At 36.2% G+C, this 13,517-nt stretch overlaps 1 protein-coding gene across 8 annotated transcripts in view; it reads left to right on the forward strand.

Moving 5' to 3' along the window:
• Positions 1-13,517, forward strand: part of ROBO1 (roundabout guidance receptor 1) — a 997,335-nt gene that overhangs the window by 658,766 nt on the left and 325,052 nt on the right. The gene's annotated exons all lie outside the window — the stretch shown is intronic.

Genomic DNA, 13,517 nt, shown 5'->3' on the forward strand with positions numbered 1-13,517 from the left:
TGCAATCAACGTACATGCTCTTGACTGGAATCGAACCCGGGTCCTTTCAGTCCGCAGTCTGATGCTCTATCTACTGAAACAAACCGGTTTCGGCTATATGCCTCATATTTTATTATCTTGCCTACTGTAGTGCAACCTGGGAGTGCATTAAACCTCAGTAGTTCAGTTTCTTTATACAAATACCAAAGGCAGCTCATCTGGAATTACCATAAGAAGAATTGTTGGCTGCTGATTCAATATTTACTTCTAGAGTGTAGATATGTGTTTTATTTGGATAAGAATTGGGCTTCTCTTATTTTCAATAAACATGTAAGCAGTAGCCAGAAAGTTTCATTCCTTTGAAAGAATGCCACTGTGTATATGGCAGAAATTGAGAATTTACATGGATTAGAAAGACAAATGAAATTTAGATCTAATTTATTTTAAGCTTATATATAATTATATGGGAAACTATACATATTATAACTATGCATATATGTAAATGATGTTTGATATCTTCTTATAATTTGCTTTCAAGATTTTAATTACATAATCAGTTTTCATAATATCCAACATTGTCTCCAGCATTCAACTAGAATTTGAATATATAAAATCAGATAACTATACAATTATAGACATAGAAAGGAATTTAGAGACAGATTATTTTGACTCAATCATATTATCATGGAATCAGCCCCTGGAAATTTAGATGATTGGATCACACTCACAAAACTAAGTACTACTTAAATTGAGACAGTACCAAAGATCTGAGCATAAAATTTAGAGAGATAAAAAAAAAAAATAAAGTAAATTTAAAACTATGTCAGAACTAGCTATTCACATTTTTAAAAAAACATTTATTTAAAACCCAGGTTTATAGTTCTCTATTCACAGTTAATTGGTGATGAAATTATACTTTCTCATATTGCCTTGATTCTCAGTTTAGTTTATAGAACTAAATCAGCGTAATAAATAAAATCTGCAATTACAACAGAAAGCTATTGCTCTTTAGTTTTTTAAACCCAACTTTAAATTTGGAGCCAGCAAAAGTTTAAAGGTGCAACTTACAAAAGGACTATGTTTTGATAAAATTATCTTTCAAATGAGCATGTTTTAAACTCTTGACACATTTATATTTAAGGCTAATTATTTCTGAAGAGATACGTTTAAGTTAACATTTGAGAATACATTTAAATAATCAAGAAAAATGTGCATAACGTAGGCCAACTCCTATATTTGGATGGTAAAAAACAGGAAATCAGGAGGGACAAATAGTGATTATTTATTCTTTGAATATATAATTCATTATAAATGAAGCCTGTACCAACATAAATATTCTGGATCATCTCCTGTTTCTGTGCTAGTTCCTATTCTACTTGAATTTTTATGGTTGTCAGAATTAAAAAAAAAAAAAAAAAGGAAGGTTATAAACTTTATAGAAGGTCTAAGTGCTCACTCCTATGTCTTCCTTTTTAAAATACCTCTAGTTTTATCTCATATGATCAAGATAGCCTTAATGTATCGATTTTCCTCTAATCTGGCTTTTGTATTGACATGCAAAAAAACACCACTAAGTTTCCAGTTAACTTCTATTGTTAAACTAGACATTCTATTACCTTGATAATTAATTATGGAGAAAGCTCTTCTTGTCTTAGTAATCAAATATAATATCATGGAATTGAAAGCAGACAAAAGATCATTATGTAACTTTTACCTGTAAAATATATAAATACATAGTTTCTTTCTTTTTAAAAAAATATTTTTTTGAGAGTATTATAAATGTCCTCCCCCTACTCCCCTCCTTATTTTCTCCCTCTATCAGATTCCGCCCCCCCCCCCCCCCCCCCCCCAGGCCTTCACCACCTATTGTTTGTGTCCATAGGTATTGCATACATGCATATAACATCTTTGGTCAATCTCTTCCCACCAACCCCATTCCCTTTCCATCTGAGACTCTTCAGTCTGTTCCATGTTTTCATGCCTCTGATTCTATTTTATTCATTGGTTTATTTTGTTCATTAGGTTTCTTGTTCATTTATTTTGATTTTTAGATTCAATTGTTTTTATTTATTGATAGGTATTTATTGCCATTTTATTGTTTATGTTCTCCTCCTCCTTCTCCTCTTCCTTCTTCCTCTTTCTCTTCATTTTTCTCTTCCTTTTCTTAAACAGTGCCCTTCAACATTTATGTAGTACTGGTTTGGTGGTGATGAACTCCTTTAGCTGTATTTTATCTGTGAAGCTCTTTATCTGGCCTTCAGTTATAAATGATAGCTCTGCTGGGTAGAGTAATCTTGGTTATAGGTCCTTGCTGTTCATCACTTTGTGAGTATTTCTTGCAACTCCCTTGGAGGACTTGACATCCAGGCCAGTTGTCTTTGAGGACCAGCTGTGTCTATAATGGAAGAACTACTGTGCTGGAGACACCTCTATGGAGCAGGACTTGCTTCAATGGAGCTTTGGTGCTCACATAATGTGCCCCTTGCATGTGTCATTTGTGGATATGTAGAGTTATCTGATATGTTCTGAGGCTGTCTACCAAGTGCACTGGCTCTAGGGCCTCCTGGGTGGTGCAAAGTCAGCAACTGCTTGAGGCCACCCTTAAGGAGCTAAAGAGAGATCTGATGATGGCTGCAATTTATATTGGGCTAGAAAGTACATAGGCAAAGCCCAGCTGTGAAGCAAGGCAAGCTGGTGCTAGTGCTGAGGCTTGGGCCATTTTTGGGTAGGTTTGGGGCTTGTTGACTCTACCTGCTGCTTATTTAAGAGATTTTTAGTAAAGTCTGGAGCCTGAGCCAGGATAGGCCATTTGTATGGGAAAGCAGATTTTCATATGGGGCTGCAGTTTGGATGGGATGGGGTCTCAGAGAATGACCAGGATGGAGTGAACATGTGGGCAATGCTGATGGAAATTCAGATATGGCTGCCAGTTAGCTCTGCACTGGCGGGAGGTCTCAGCACAAATATAATGACCCTTGTGAGTACCTTTGTCTGTGAGAAAGCTGCCTCCGAATTCTTGCCCTGATGTCAGAAAATCCAGTTCCTCCTCATATGTTCCTGAGATCCCCAAAGCCACCACCTGGCACTGGAGCTCAGAAGAAGCAAGACTGTAAGTTCCTGTGCAGCCTTTTAAGAAAAACAACTGGGACTCCATCAGCCTCTGTGTCCCTTAGCCACAATCCCCACTGGCTTTTACAACCTGAAGTTATTGGGACTTCTTTTCAAAGCTCTGGAGCCCTGGGCTGTGGGTCTGGTGTGGGGCTCCTCATGGACAGCCTCTGCAGAGATGATCTTCCTCCCAATTAAAAGAACTCTGCACGCATGGGTGCTGGGCCAGCGGTTCTTTGCTTCTGCCCCTCCTACCAGTCTCAATGTACTTTCTTTACTTCTCTAGTTGTAGCATTTCCATTAAGCCAGATTTCAGGCAGTTCTAAATGATGGTTGTTCTGCATTCTAGTTATAACTTTGATGTGGTTGTGGGAGGCGGTGAGTACAGGCGTTTACCTATGCTGCCATCTTGGTTCTTCCTCAATATGTAGTTTCTTAATATGGCATAATCCACATATTTTAGTGTGATGTACCTCATTATACCTCCAAATTTTTTTCAAGCTCCAGAGAAAAAAAGAATATTATAATTTACTGAATAACTTGAGGGAGGAGGAAGGGAACATCTATAATACTTTCAACAATAAAGATAAATTTAAAAAATACTTTAAGATCATATTCACCATTAATTCTTGTACATGAAAAGGGAGAAATTGTATATTTATCAAATATAGCTTGATATTAATAAGGATAGTTTAATAATAAGGATCTTTATTAGTGATAATAATTATTTAAAATCTTGAAAAAACCGAATAGTGTTTGTTTTTAATAGTTTTATACTATTGTAATTGTAATAATTAAAGGCAAGGTTTTTGGGTACATTAATTATTTGGACATAGATAGCTATGTGGAATAAAATAAGTTCTTTGAGTTAAAATTTGTTTTGTGTATTTAAAAAATTTAGAAACTATTATTTATTAAATTCATGCTTCAACATAATACAAATAGATATGTAGTAATTGAATTCATATGTGCTTAAGTTATTTTAGGCAGTGGTTGCAGTTCATTCACCATTTTTAAGTGTGTTTTGTCCTCAAATCAGAAGATTTTGTATGTTACATAACTAACCTAAGTGTTGGGGGAGGGGACAAAGAAGCAGGTCATATTTAATGTAGGTTAAATCTATAAAGTACTGTTATATTAAAAAAAATTTTTTTCCCTGGAGAATGTTACCACTTTTAAAAAACATTTCCTTAGCTTAGTTATCAGAAGTTCAATGAGAACTATCCATATTCTTCCAAAAGGCTCAGACACAGGAAGGCAAAGATTGCATCAAATTTCTTAGTGAAGCTGTAGCCCAAAATAATAGCATTAACAAAAGTGTCTTGAGGCAACTTTTACAGTACAATAATAAGTAATTCTTTTAAAAACATGTGTTTTATTTGTCTTTAAACCAAGTTTTACAGCTGTAATAATAGCTGGATTTCTTGGTTCCTAACAATTGTCAATTTCTCAAACTTGAAAAAAAATGATATGAATATCATTTACTACCTTTGTTTCTATATAAACATTATATATATATATATATATATATATATATATATATATATATATATTTTTTTTTTTTAAATATATTTCATTGATTTTTTACAGAGAGGAAGGGAGAGAGATAGAGAGCTAGAAACGTCAATGAGAGAGAAACATCGACCAGCTGCCTCTTGCACACCCCCTACCGGGGATGTGCCCGCAACCAAGGTACATGCCCTTAACCGGAATTGAACCTGGGACCTTTCAGTCCCCAGGCCGACGCTCTATCCATTGAGCCAAACCGGTTTTGGCAACATTATATTTTTGTATATTGTGTTAATATTTATTTAAATTTAAATAATGCACCAAAAGAATTGCATTTATTGTTCATAATTAGGATTTTTTATTTTTATTTGAATTCCAATTATAACCAGGTTAGACACAGTATGTAAGGCACTGGCCGACCTTTTGGTACAGATCCTTGCCACATGTAAAAGCTGTAGCCCTCGTTCTTGAATACTCAGTTTTGATGTGATTAAATAGATTCACCAAATTATAAAGTCTAAAAATTAGAATGCTGAGAAATATAGTAGTTATTAACCTAAAGTTTCTACCTGAAATTTTTGAAAGTTTATATCTATATCTGTAAAGAATTTCTATTTACAGGTACATTTTAAAAATGTATTTTCTAATATTTATGTGTCTAAACCAAGAATAATATATCTTGGTGGGGACATTGAATTGGAACATCTAGAAAATATTCCTGTAACTAAGATTTGTGAAAACTCACTATTTAATTCAGTTTCAAATCCAGCTTTTACCATGGCCTTGCAAGTAAATTTTTACCTTTGTTTTGTGTTAGATCTATTTGAGAGTCTACTAAATGGAAATCATTTATGGATCTATTCTTCCATACCCAGCATTACTGATTGTAAAATTTAGAACTCCATTTTATGCCAGGCACAAAAGTTCTTTGACACAACTTATATTTAATAAGTAATAAGATCTTGGGTAATTGAATTGAATTTTAAGAAAAATTAATTTGAACCTTAACCCTTATGCTTTCCACTGTGGAATATGGCTCTCTACGTCATCTGCTAAGCAGTGCACAGTCAGCATATGGCTATTTGTTTCCCGTTTAAGCTGTTGTCTCCTGAGGAAGATAAATTCTCTTTAGGCAAGGCAAACATCTGCTGGGTGTCTTAGCAGCAAAATCATGGAACTGTCTTTCTTGGGAAAAAAAAAATTCTCTAATTAATCAAAGGTTAAGTTAGCGCACATTTTATTAACTGGTGTGTGTTATAATAATAATTACTTTGAGATGAATGTTTGTATTTTGAAGTAATATTTTCCCAAAGATTTCAATACAGTATGATCTTTTGTTGTTATTAATATATGATGTTTCCTCAATGTGATTTCAAATTTGAATTATACATTTTTTTTCTAATTTGGGTGAAATGAAAAAGTTAAGTGACCATGTGTGCTAAGTAGTCATGTATGTATCTAAGTACAATAGAATATCTTTCCAAAATCTGGACCATGGGAGCTGGAGGGAAGGATTATTTCTAGAGGTAAAAAGGTTCAGATAAGCAGGTGGAAATAGAATATGCCATTATATTATGAAATATTAATTGATTGCATATGTATGTACATGTGTGTTCACACACACACATGCTGTTCTCTGGTAAGATGTTTTATCTTTGAAATTGAATGTTTTATATTGAATCTTTAAAATATTCCTTGCTTCCTCTATTTAATTAGTTTTGTCTTTTAAAACACTTGTTGTATCAAGTGCATGAACTAGATTCTAAAAGATTTTTATATATATCTTATTTTTGTTTTCATATTTAAGGGAAAAAATTTAAAGGGTCATGTAATTTTATGATTTTAAAAAGTCTTTTTACTTTATTGTACATTTATATTCTAAAATACACTGATTCTTTGTTCCAAAATTAGTTCATAATTGAAATAATTCTTATGAAGTGCGTAACAGAGGGACTGGTACATAATTATAAATCATAAATCTAATTGTTGATGCTGTTGTTTTCTATTACTTTTTCTTCTTTAGCTCCAGTGTGGGCAGATATGTGGATTACTTATACAAATATGATCAGATGCTTCTGACTTCAAAAATGGAGTCAGTTCATTATCAATTTGAAGTTACTTGTGTTACTATACTAACATTTAAATAAAATGCCTCAGTAATTAAATTTTCTTAAATTAATTTCTGGCTAAGTAAAGCACGTGTTGAGTATCTCAAATTTTATCTTGAATTGAAATCAGTGGTATGAGAAATTTACCTTGGATCCTCATTGCTAACACAGGATATGAAAATAATATTGATTTAAATATTTTTTGTTTAAAAACAAATAAAAATAAAACTTTTTGCAGTTGGGATAATAGTCAAATTTTTTGAAATTTATATATTTACTAGTAGCCCTGCACACGAATCTGTGTGCCAGTAGCTCTCTGCAGGGCCTGGCCGCTCTGCGCCCGCTGCCCAGAGGGTCTTCGCAGCCCATCGGCCCATCTGAGCCCTGGCTGGCTAGAGGCTCATCCGCGGCCGGGCAAGGAATGCTTGCCTTGTCCCTGGAGCGACGACACAAACATATCCCCCCCCCACCCCCCGCCCCCGCAACACTTCTCTCGCCGCCCCCACCCCCCATGCTCCCCCCTTACCTCCCCTGTCGCTCTGTGCTGCCCAGAGGCCCTCTGCAGCCTGGGTGGATCACTTGCCTTGTCACCATGCTGACAAAGCAAGTATTCTACCACGCTGCTCATGCTGCCCGCTCCCAGCGGCCACCACTCCGGGACTGGGAGACTCCGGGCGGGCTGAGAAGACTGGGCGCTGCTGCTATCTTTGTGACAGAGTGATGGTTAATTTGCATATTACCCTTTTATTAGATTAGATTCATTTGCATAAAGAATCAATATTGCTAAGTTTTGTGACAAGTATATTTACTAAAACCTTGGGTTTTTACTATTGATTAGAATATATTCTTTTGTTGCTGCCTGCTTATGAGAATAACACAATGATGTGAGTAATAAGTCCATCAGATCACTTGTGGCATCCAAATACCAGATTTCAGTTACATTATGTCTTTAAGCAAGTGTGGTGTGAATTTTGTATTTGTTGGAAAGTCAGAGCAGCATCCATTGGCTATCCAATCAAGAGAGAAGAAAAAGCTGTCATTTTCTTTTGAAATCACACAGATTCTTTTAAAATTTTTTTTTGGTTCTGTCCTTCTAAAGAGTATTTAATATGAAATAAAAAGCAAAAACTCATATTCCATAGTCCATGAGAGAGAGGGCGGTGATGATATGCATAAAGGGAAGGTTTGAGTTTCAGTGGATATTTTGGCAGAAAAGGACAAAATTGCTGACCATTTGAATGTGGGTGTTAGAGGAGATGGCTGTGTCAGAGAATGTGCTAGTCACTCAGGAAAGCTAACAGGACAGATCCTATCTTAAAACTGTTCTTAGCCAAACAACTAAATTATAGTCTCAAGATATGACCTTTTTAAAAAATGATTTAAAACCTCACCTGAGAACATTTTTTATTGACTTTAGAGAGAGAGGAAATGGCGAGAGAGAGAAACATCAATTGGTTGCTTCCTTATGGACCCCGACAGAGGATCAAGTCTGGATACCAGGCATGTGCCCTGATGGAAACTGAACTCACACCCTTTGGTGTACGGGATGACACTCCAACCAACTGAGCCACCTGACCAGGGATTTGGTTGACTTCTTAGCTACGCAAACTTCTATAGTTTTTCCTTCATTTTACATAACTGTTACATATTAATATTTAGCAAATTGTAGAAAGATCTTAGATTCAGGGACACATTTCCCACTTTCTTTTCTTTATCCCTCCTAATCACAGGTTATGGAAGATAATTAGTAAGCTTATAGAGATTATCCTTTATAATAAAAACCTAATATGCTAAGTGTCTCGTCACCCAGTGAGTAATCAGTGTTCAGCCAATCAAAGTATAATGTGCTAAGGATATGCTAAGGCTGCTCAACCGCTCGCTATGATGTGCACGGACTACCAGGGGACAGATAGTTGACCAGTTGACTCATCGCTATGACATGCGCTAACCACCAGGGGGCAGATGGTCTGACTAGTAGGTTAGCTTGCTGCTGGGCTTTGGCTGATAGGGACTGAGCAAGATGGGCCAGACGCGCCCTGGAGCCCTTCTGGGCTCCCTCCCCAGCATAATCTTGCACTGCTCACAGTCCAGGACCCTTTGGGGGGTGTCAAGAACCCATTTCAGCCAGATCCCACAGGCCACTCCCCTCAGTAATGTGCCAGGTGTAAGGCTCAAGGCTGGCAAGTGCTGATGTGGCAGTGTGAGCCTCTCCCAATTGGGACTGATTGGGGAGGAGCAGTGGGGCCGTTGTGAGTGGGAGAGGCAAATATGAGCTGCAGGATTTGCAGGCGGCGTTGGACTGTGGGTTTTGGCCCAATCCCTGCAGGTCACCTGGAGGGGCCCTACCCATGCACGTATTTGTGCACTGGGCCTCTAGTGTTTACATAACTTTGAAAAACTTTAGTATACTTCTGATTATAGAACTAATATGTGTTCACTATAAAACACTTTTAAAATACATGCACGCTTTTGTGACTTTATTACCTAGAATTAACTGCTGTTAAAATTTTGGTGAATAGCTTCTAAATATCCTAACATTTCAATATGTTTTCTAGGGAAAATGATTTTGATTTTTTTTTCTTTTCTTACTATATCGCCCCCCGCAAAACAAACAAACAACACCCCCCCCCCCCAAAAAAAAATATTGGAAATATGGAACACCTAGCTATGGCATGAAGACTAAAAGAAAAAAATGTATTATCTGGAATAGATTTTACAGTCTTTTGACTATTACTAGATACACCATCCTGGTCCAGGTTCCATTCAGTGAACTTGAGGTTAAAGGTTACATATTCTGTTACCAGTCTCGTGAGCCACTCCTTTTTTTCTCAGAACGTTGGTGGTGTTCATACATGCTGACAAGTACTAAGGTGATTATTTCAACACTCATAGATACTTAGATATAAAGTCCCTTAAGGCTTTCAGAGACTCAATTCACTGTTTAGTTATTTATGGAGAATTCTTGGCAGTTTCTCCTCAAATCAACAGTATCATCTTTAAAAAATAATGAAATAACAAGGTGGATCTGATTATCTCTTAGATTTTATCATCATATTACTGCTTCTTTTAATCCTTCTAATGTACTTCTGATTAAATGCTAGAAGTGTTTCTACATACACAGAATAACTTGAAAACCACTTGAATTTATTTTAAAACTTTTGCTCCAGTGACAAGTTTAATAAAAGATACCAAAACTTTTTTGTATAATTAATTTTAATTAATACAATATAAATTAACTTAGGCTGTCATTAATTCCATTGTCAACATTTTGGTGTCAGGTTAGAATAAAGTGCTGTTGAATGTTTTGGGAACACAAATGTTTTTCTGTCTCTTTGTTACACAATGTGGGCATTAAAAATGTTTTTAGAATGCCAAATTAAATTAAATTAAATTACAAAGAATACCAACATATAGTTTATCCAAAAAATTCAGTAGTTTTTCATAAGTAACTTTTAGGCTTTCTGATTAGTTCTAGCTATTCATTGGTGAACAAACAAACAAAAAACAGTAGTTTTTTTCTTCAAGGAACTTAAAGTATAGTGGGGAGAGGGATAATGATAGAAAATAATCACTGACTTTATGGTTAAAAATTATGACAAGGGCCAGGATGGATTGGAGTTAAGTTCAGAGTAAACATTACCAAGGTGAAGATTCAAAGAAAAAGCATTTCAGTCAAAAAGAACAGTGCATCTAAAAGGCCCTGAGAAAATAATAGACTTGGGCATATTTTGGAAAATGAAAAATGGTGAATATGAGTAAGGAAAACAGCGAGATAATAGTTGGGGGCTAGATCATTGAGAGGCCCACAACCAGGTTAATGATGTTGGACTGGACAGTTAGTGCAGTGAGAACTACAGAAAGTTTCAGGCAGTGGTAGAGATGCCATGATCCATTTTACATTTTAAAATGTCACTCATTTGATACTTGAGTATTGCGTGAGTAGGGAATGAGTTGCAGAAAGTTTGAACAAAACTAATTAACAAGCTATGGCAGTATTCCAAGTATGGGATGGTGCTAGTGTAAAGCAAGTGTTAGTAAATATTATAAAGAAAAAAGTGAGTATTGGATTTGAAGATTGGCTTAATTTGGGAAGGTGAGACAATAGAAGTTGAGATTTTTGTAAGAGATGGTAAAGTCAAGGTCAAATCTATGACCATGCAAGTGGCAGTTGGAGTTTTTATTAAGTTATCTTAACTTTGAATGGTAACAGTAGTTCGGAATACTCCAGCCCATCATGGTCCCAAAAAATGGCACTTTCCTCTGCCCCTTCAGCCTGGAATGGCTCATCCTGTTCCATTGGGCAGTCCCTTCCAGTCAGCTTAAGGATCTCTGCAGCCATTCTGTGTGACCAACATAAATGAAATGAGTAATGAGACTTGGGAGGCTTTTATTTCATGTGTATTGAACATCATAATGCCACTTCAAGGGACAGTCTAATCTACCCTTTTCACTCATTTCCCACTCAACCCCTTGGTAAAATCAGTTCATTTGATCTCAAACACTCATTTGAAAGCACAGGACTTAGAATGTAGTCATCAGGTACTGTTTCCCAGGAGTGTGTCACCCACCTACCCACCCAACCTCCCAGGTTCTGGGATATTTAAGTTTCTCTTCTGAGGATAATCTTACTCAGGAAGTGTACCTTAGTTCTGGTAGTAAGCTCATAAAAACCCACGTGAGTTTCTTTTAGGTTCTGGTAAGTGTAGAACTAGCTCCCTCCCCTCTGGGAAACACCAGCCTGTGTTTATGAGCTTAATGACTACCTAGTCCCTGGTTTTCAGAAGTTCCCTAGATAAATTTTACATATGCAAAACAGGACTTATTCATCTTTACTTTCTTTCTGGTTAGGGGTAAACATTACCCAAAATAAGTAAATAAAGCAGAATTATTTGCGTTTTTGTACTTTGTCAGTAAGCTATATATCTAAAGCTGTTGTCAGCTAGTGGGTTTATACTTAATGAACTAAATTTAACTAGAAATAAAGGGAAATTACAGCATGTATGTTTTCAATTTCTCATTATAATCTTGGTTTTGGTCTGTAGTTGAGGAAATGAATTTTTTTAATGAAAGCTTAGTTAAAATAAGGTACAACTGGAAATCTAGATGCTACAATAACTAGACAAGATGGGGATAAGCAAGAGAAGAAATCCATGGTATATTCGTGGAAACTGTAATGTACCTAGCACCGGGGGGGGGGGGTAGGGGGGGGGGGGGGGGAGAGACAAACTCAGCTGTGGGAAGGACTGGGTCTACCACATGCAGCAAATGGAGGCTCCTATTCAAAATATGGAACCAGGACCAACAGCATTGGAATCACGTCGAAACAAATTAGAGATGCTGAATGTTGGGCTCCACTTCAGACCAACGGAATCAAAACCCGTGTTTAACAACATTCCAGTGTGACTCATATGCAAATCCAAGTTTGGGAAGCACAGGTGCACAGTGTTCTAAACTGGTGCTCATCGATTCCTGCTCATGCCTTAGAACCAGACATGTATTTTGGAATGTGAGCCCAAGTGATGTTTTATTTTTTTAAGAGAAGCAGATAAGACATGATTTTAAGTGAATTGTCCTGGGTTTGGGGGCAGGAGAGAATGGAGAGAGAGAAAGAGACTGGAGCAGAAATGGAGATAGAGCAACCCACAGAAAGAAAAGCACAGAAGGGACACAGACAGAATGGGGGGGCCACTGGAGGGCCTAGTGTATGTGTAGGGTGGGGCTATGTATGTGCTTTTATGGTAGGGATGAAGTTCGAAGAGTAGGGAAATACATTTGCTTGGATCGAAAAGGAAGAAGAAAATGCTTCCTATAGAAGAATATTTGCCACTAGTGGGATGTTAAACAGAGAATAGTGTACTCAAACCTTTATTAATATCCACACCAGTGTTTATCAAGGAAAGTAAAGCATGAAGTCATCTTGGGTGTTTTAAATTAATTCGTGGAAGGCTGTAATTGCTTAACCTAATCCAAAAGTGAAATGCTAAATTCTTATACTTTACATTTTCTACAATGGAAATAATAGAAAAACTAGGTCTTATTAATAAAAAGAAGGGTCATTTGGAAGTCATTTGATCTATTCCTCTGACTTTTAGTTTAAATTATCTGAAGATCATTTGTTGCATTAAGAGCTTCAGAGCAAAAGATTATCCAGCCTCCACCATCAATATCCTTTATAGGCATCAGCATATGTTAGCACAGTTATAACTTTAATTTACTTCAACCTTATGCTGCAGCATAAGTATTTTATTTTATGTGCTAAGCCCAAAGAGAAAAGCCTTTTCTTAAAAATATACCAGCTCATGTTTGAAGATCATCGAGTGGTCCTAATTTTTAATAACGTACACCTGATGTCTAATTTCAGGTTCTGAATATAATAAAAACAGTTTCTAACTTCAGTCTCTTAGTATCTGAGGTAGAAATTGTAGTTTTAGTAGCATCTTAGCTTGTGTCATATTTAACCTAAGGTTTAAATTGAAGTTTTAATAACGAGTATGACATTTTACACTTGTCAGGAGAAATAAAAGTTCATGGCCAAGTTATTTAGTATGCCTGAATGGAGACATTTTAAATCTTATTCATTAAATCATGGAGTAAAACTTAGAATAAGAGCCAGAAAGTTAAAAAAGAACATAGTAAAGGACGCTCCCCCTTCAAAGCAGTTAGAGTCTGCCTCAATCTCTATCTCCCTGTATCTCTTTACTGGCTAATACTGGACTTTTTCCAGATTGAGTCACATTCAGTTATCTTTGATCAGATTCTTATCACAGTCAGTTACCAGAAAATGGTTTTCCAGTTTGTGCTTGACGTAGGTAG

Source organism: Pipistrellus kuhlii, unplaced genomic scaffold, assembly GCF_014108245.1.
Source record: "Pipistrellus kuhlii isolate mPipKuh1 unplaced genomic scaffold, mPipKuh1.p scaffold_m20_p_2, whole genome shotgun sequence".
NCBI lineage: Eukaryota > Metazoa > Chordata > Mammalia > Chiroptera > Vespertilionidae > Pipistrellus > Pipistrellus kuhlii.